This window comes from Littorina saxatilis, linkage group LG8 (genome assembly GCF_037325665.1).
Source record: "Littorina saxatilis isolate snail1 linkage group LG8, US_GU_Lsax_2.0, whole genome shotgun sequence".
In the NCBI taxonomy this organism is placed as follows: domain Eukaryota; kingdom Metazoa; phylum Mollusca; class Gastropoda; order Littorinimorpha; family Littorinidae; genus Littorina; species Littorina saxatilis.
The window spans coordinates 36,615,971-36,622,594 of NC_090252.1; the positions used below are offsets into that span (position 1 = coordinate 36,615,971).

The 6,624-nt window shown below is 42.4% G+C and overlaps 1 long non-coding RNA gene across 1 annotated transcript; it reads right to left on the bottom strand.

Annotated features, from left to right (window-relative positions):
- Window positions 1-218: 218 nt before the first annotated feature.
- LOC138972296 (uncharacterized) lies at window positions 219-3,044 on the bottom strand. Its single transcript, XR_011457542.1, has 3 exons — window positions 2,901-3,044; window positions 1,828-2,109; window positions 219-539 (listed from the first exon to the last, which is right to left on the bottom strand). It is a non-coding gene; the product is annotated as an uncharacterized lncRNA (long non-coding RNA).
- Between the last annotated feature and the right edge of the window lie 3,580 nt (window positions 3,045-6,624).

The following is a 6,624-nucleotide window of genomic DNA, read 5'->3' on the forward strand; positions in this document are numbered from 1 at the left end:
TCAGTCACTTTTTTTTGAAAAATTGTCATTTCATGATGTTCTATTCAAAATCAATAAAGCGAAGGTTTATAAACACTAAAATGGCCAATAAATAAAATATTCAAACATTGAAAACATTCACCACTGAGTTGATTTTTTGTGATTTTTTAAAGTTCAGTTTGCGGAATTTATGCCTCTCGGTATATAACCATATCTATAACCGTAATATTTACCTCTGTATTTGACTTCAACCGTGGCATTTGTCTTGCCCAGTGTGTTGCTGACAGTGACTTGATAGATCCCTGCAGCTTCATTGGATGTGACGTTGTGCACCGTTATGGTGCACGTTGGCAGGTGAACCTTCTCGCTCGTTGCTTCACAGCTGCCGTTTATTTCGATACTGTCAGGAAGTGCCCTTGGATCGCCTTTGGTATTTTCTGACCGTCCAAGGTAAGAAAAGGCGAGAGTAGGTAGCGGGTAGGCAGTGACAGAGAACGATGTTTCCACTTGGTTATTGATGAAGTTCAATGTCGGTATTTGTCTTGCATTTCGAGGTAAGCCTGTTAAGATATAAATACGTAAACTGAGCAGTTCTTACATTGTAGAGGAGAGAAAAAAGCAGAACAAACTAGAGGGCCCCAAAGGGTTTAAAATCGTGATCGTGATTGGCGGTTTTTGACCTTTCTGTGACCGTGATTGCCGAAATTTCCATTTCTGTGATCGTGATGGGACTTTGCCCGTGATCCGTGATGACAAAAAAAAATCAAGTCTCGTGATCGTGATCGTCATTTGTTTTCGTGATCGTGATGGGCATTATTGCAAAGCATTTTATTTTCAACGTACATTTTTCACAGCTGTATCACTCTATGGTCCTCTATTCGTCAAGGTGTTTGTGATCGTGAAAACAAAAATCAAGGTAACTGTGATCGTGAAAGCTAAAAATTTCCCTTCCCGTGATCGTGATGATACCCCCCCCTTTGGGGCCCTCAAACTAGACAGTCACAAGCTTATCATAACAGCATTCTCAAAAAACAACACCACCTAAAGAAAGACAGAAAGAAGCAAAGAGAGAAAAAAACTAAACAAAACAGTCCAACAGCTAGACTGTAGAAGTTTGAAACAGAACCTATAAATTAATGGAACATCAAACTGAAAACACATTGATACCACCTCACTGACGTTTTGCCGGCCGGCTGACAAAGGCCGAGGGTAAAGCCCCCGTCATACACAACGATTCACCCCGTCACACGAAACGATTTGCTCTTAAGATCGAACTGCGATGGGGCTACGAGTCACTCGCAAACGATTCTCTCGTAGCATCGGGTGACAGAACCTGCTCTATTTTTTTGCCAGTCAATCGTAAGTGTGGACCAATCAGTAAGCGCAGAAGGCGTAATGCTTTTAGGTATTCTTAAAAAAGGTGAGAGCAATGTTTGAACATAAGCAGAACCCGCTTCTTTACAAATCGATTGCTCTCCCGCAGTGCATTTGCCGTGTGACGGGTTGCAGTATGCGAGTCAGTCGGCGATGGCCTCGTATGGAACAAATTGTACGATCGTATCGCGGCAATGTGACGGCCCCATTAGGGTTGAGAAAGCTCAAACCCAACATTATTTAAAAGGCTAGAACGTGTGTGTGTGTGTGTGTGTGTGTGTGTGTGTGTGTGTGTGTGTGTGCGTGTGTGTGTGTGTGTGTGTGTGTGTGTGTGTATGTGTATGTGTGTGCGTTAATGTGTGTGTGTGTGTGTCGGGTGGGGGTGGGGGGTATGAAGGCAAGCGACAGAATTAAATAATACATTTTCCGTCGCCTTTGGAGAATAAGAACTAAGCAAAAGTGAATTACACTCACAGCTGACAAAAAGTGACGTTGTATCTATGACGTCACGACCATAACCGTTGCTTCCTGTACAAGTGTACACTCCACTGTGCTCACAGCGGGCAGCAGGCAGGTCAAAGGTCACAGGTGAAGGGCTAGACCGCAGGGTGGATGTGACGTCAGACAGCGTCATGGTGGAAGGAGGGTTTCCTCCCGTAGCTCTACAGGTGAAGGATACGGTGCTGTTTTCACTGACCGTGCCGGGACCGCTGGTGGAGGATGGACTGATGGTCAGTTATGACGTGGACGGTGGGTCTGGCAATACAAAGCCGATGATGCTGACCTATTTAAGCTCGAGGATTGCATGTTAACATTCTAAAATATTTGCCAAAGTTGTTGTTGCAGTGAAGAAGATTGGGAGCCCCAAGGCCCGGTAGATGCAGGGGAAGGAGGGAGGGAGGGAGGGAGGTAGGCAGACAGACAGACAGATGCGTACGTCCACACATATGCATTGTTTTGTTCAATGCGTCATTGTGGTAATATACTGACTCCTGCAGTGTATAACTAATGAACAAAGTCAACTCCGTCAGCAAGAGTTCTAATGTTATTCTCTTTTCATTTAATAGCGCGTTAATCATCCTGGTGTCGTTTATTATCCCCCCTCCCTCACCATTGTAAAAGTCAGCGTAAACAAAGTGTACAGGGTGGCTTCTGTGTAGGGTAAAATCCTCACCATCTTTAGGCGGAATAATGTCTTTTAAATGATGCAGCTTTAAAGCACAATATAGAAGCAAACATCCTAATAAAAAGACAACAACAACAACAACAAACAACAAACAGACAAACAAACACATGTTACTAAACAAACAAATATTCACACAGATTGGACATGAAAGTATCAAAAGAAAAGCAAATATATCAGGACATATGTCAACTGGTACAAATCAGCTGCTACTTGTAAAACTATTGATGTATGGTTTATTGTGACCAGAAATCGCATGCCTCCATATTTAGCTGACATGTCTTCCATAGTTCTCGAAAAGCAAATTTACAAGAGATACCAAGTTGATAGCTTATAATTATTATGGCAGCAAATCATATCTTACATCCGACGCTGGCATTATACACAGTGCTTGTCACCGGCATGTCGGACCAGTCCAGACGACAGCGGAACTGGACGCCGTCATCAGAACGATTCAGTGTCTGCCTCAACTCCAGTCTGTTCCTGCCTTGGGCACCACTAGCAATGATGTCACTACCTCTGAGCCATCGCAGACGTCCCGCTGGTTGACCTACATTGTCTGTTGTGCACGTGCAGGTGACCATGGTGTTCTCTGTTACTCGACCTGATGGCGTGCATGTGAAGGTGGGTGTGGACGGGCGACCTAAAACACACACACACACAGGGTTATGAATACAACTTCAGCATGGCCAGCATGAGACCTAGATATAAAATAAGACGAACGGGGTATTTTATACCTCAGCCATCGCTCCCGTCTTTTCTATCAGCTTCTAGAGCTTAATTTAGCTTCGTGTGATGGCTACTGAATATTGAACGCGGACACTGCTGATATATCAGGAATTGAAAGTAGTTACACTGACGAGTAAGGACTACAGGAGTACCGCGATGTATGGGTGGTGTTAAGGGGAGGTGGGCGGAGGGCAACAAATCTGCCTCTGTCTTCCTTTTTCTCTGCCTGTCTCTGTTCGTCTCTCTCTCTTTCTGTCTCTTCAGTCTCTGTCTCACTCTCCGTGAACGCCTCGTGATTGTTCAGTGTAGATGTGCACTATGGCTGTACTTGAGACAGCGAGTCCTGTTGAAGGCATTTTGACAGGCGCGAGTAACCTGCATGGATGTATCAGCAGGTCATAGGTATCATAGGCGTCCAAAGTAATGAAGTCATGGATATACAGTTGCTGTACAGACTCGTCACCCCAAATCCACCCCCCCCCCTCCCTTCCAAGGAAACTTAATTGCCATTTGATTTGGCTGCATACAGTTATAGGAAATAGGGATATAACAGACAAAAACCTGTTTCTCTTATTGCCCTAACTGTTCCGTTTGGGTTTCTTAATTATGTCCCCACTCACAAGGAAAACCTTAAAATTTGAAACGGATTTGTATGGAACAGGAACAAGAGACTGCGAGTAAGAAGAACAAGAACAAGATAACAATGACAAGTTAGTTAGGTCTTGTTCTTTTTACATTTTAGTCAAGGTTTGACTACATTTTTTAACATAAAGGGGGAATCGAGACGAGGGTTGTGGTGTATGTGTGTGTGTGTGTGTGTGTGTGTGTGTGTGTGTGTGTGTGTGTGTGTGTGTGTGTGTGCGTATGTGCGTGTGTATAAAGCGATTCCGAGAAAACTACTGGACCGATCTTCATGACATTTTACATGAGAGTTCCTATAATATCCCTTGACTTTCTTTTCATTTTTTGGATAAATGTCTTTGATGACGTCATATCCGGCTTTTTTTCAAAGTTGAGGCCGCACTGTAACCCCCTCAGTTTTCAATAAAATGGATTGAAATTCTGGTCAAGCGATCTTCGACGAAGTCCGGACTATGGGATAGAATTTTAGCTCGGCAGCTTAAAAAATATTTAATTAGTTTGCTCGTTAGAGTTGTCATTAAAATCGAGTTTTCACTAACAGATTTAAAAATGATTGAATCGTATTCCTCAATTCCTCCTGAATTAAAAAAAAATATATACATGTGTCATGTTTACTCTAAAAATGTGCTCAGAATGACAGAAAAGAGGTTAAGTAAGTACTGCGTTCGCACGTTGCATGGAGACGAGCGTGACCCGTCTCGGTCTTTTGATGTGGTTACTCGTAATTAATATAGTCTCGGCGATGACTGTTTTTGAGTGTAAATCTGTTACTTTGATGCCGACAGCTTGACTAAATGTTTTTATATCGCTTCACGCGACTTGTTTCTTCTTCTCCTTTTTGTCTTTAGTATTTTAGTTGACGAATACATAATTTATGTCGAAACCGGTCCTTTTTCGTATGTTTATTGTTCGTGTTTCTGGTGAGTATATTTTCTTTGTTATCTTGTTCTTGGCTTTGTACGGGTTATGTTTTGACACTGTGATTTCTCCTCAAGTTCTTCCGACCCACCACGGCTATGGTTTAATTTCCATCCTATATTCCGGCCCACAGAGTAGCTGCCCACATTTGTAGAGGTGCAGATTTAATTTAAATTCGCACAAAGAGCTACAGAGTCGGATTTAGGTTTTAAATTGATAACAACACACACGAGGAGTGCCTTAAAATTATAGTATGAGCGTTCTATTTTTAAAATTCAAATACTGTGTTGGGCAGTCTTTCGACACAGCATACTAAACTGTGTGTTTGTTTTGGTAGTGGCAATATCGACAGCGTCGTGTGAGCTTGCTAGGTAACAGATTTGACTTCCTGGATCCAACTGTATTTTTATGTCTAGGCGAATGCATACCCACCAGCATTGAACAAAATGTGACGACAAACGGAGGACGGTACTATTGGACACACTCGCCGAACAAAATCCTCTGAATAATTAGCAACGTTACGGGCTAATTTCGAGCTAATTACTGCCCGTGTGTCTAAATTACATCTAGATTACAGCAAATGTCCTCTGAACTTTTGAAAATGCAAATCGCCAGAAAACGTTCCACAAAACCGCCTTAGATATAGTAGGCCTTTATGTTACCGTGCCAAAAGGGAATGCTTTGTTTTACTAAAACAAAACAAAAAATAATAACAATAACAACAAAAATAAAAAAAGAGTACGGTGAATCTTAACCCGACCGTCCGCTGAATTTATACACGTTTTACTGAACCGACTGATGCGTAGCGAACTTAATATAAGTGTTCGCTTGAGTTCGTGTTCTTAATGTTTCTCGTTTTATTATTGTTACCATGTTTAATTGAATAACTTGAAATCTTGTTTAAAGCAACCGACTGATGACCGGACACTCGGAATCTGACACTGAGATAAAACGTTTCTGCCAGGCGTCCGTCTCGAACCCCGAAGTGCTCGAACATATGTCCAAATCTTCCTGATTGTGATTACTCTCTGGCTCTTGTAGGCTTTGTAACCGTATACGTGCTCTGCAGGCTGTCTCTATGGGGCCTTGCAAGGGCAAGTGCAATCTCCTGTTCTAAGTTTCTGTTGTTGTTTACCGCATAAGCAAACACACACACACACACACACACACACACACACACACACAACCACACACACACACACACATACACACACACAGAGATATACACACACACACACAGACAGACACACACACACACACACACACACACACACACACTCACACACACACACACACTTACTTATGCTAACGGTTTCAGCAGGGAAGAACTGACGACCAGGGAGGAACATGACTCTGTACGTGTAACGACCGTCATGGTCAGATAAGGACTGACGGACAGGACAACTGGCTGAACCTGTCGGTAAGGTGCTGGACGTCATGGCTATCAGGCTGGTCAACGGTGCTTCTAGTGTGTTCGGCTGAGCAAAAAGACAACATCATTGATGCAGATTAAAATCAGATATTTTATTGCTTTTCTTGCTAATTAGTGAACGTTGGATACACCTGAAATTTCAAACTCAACCAGCTGGATTTAGAATTAGCGTTTTATGACCACAAATACCCATTTCAGCCAGTTTAGTTCAGAATTCTGATGCTATCTGGCCAGATTCGGAATCTAGCCGGATTCCAAACTCGATATGCTGTTTATGAGTTTTATTTTTAAAATTCTATATGTAACAGACAATTTGAAATTGTTTTTGTTGTTGAGCTAGCTACCAGTGTACATAATTATATTGTTT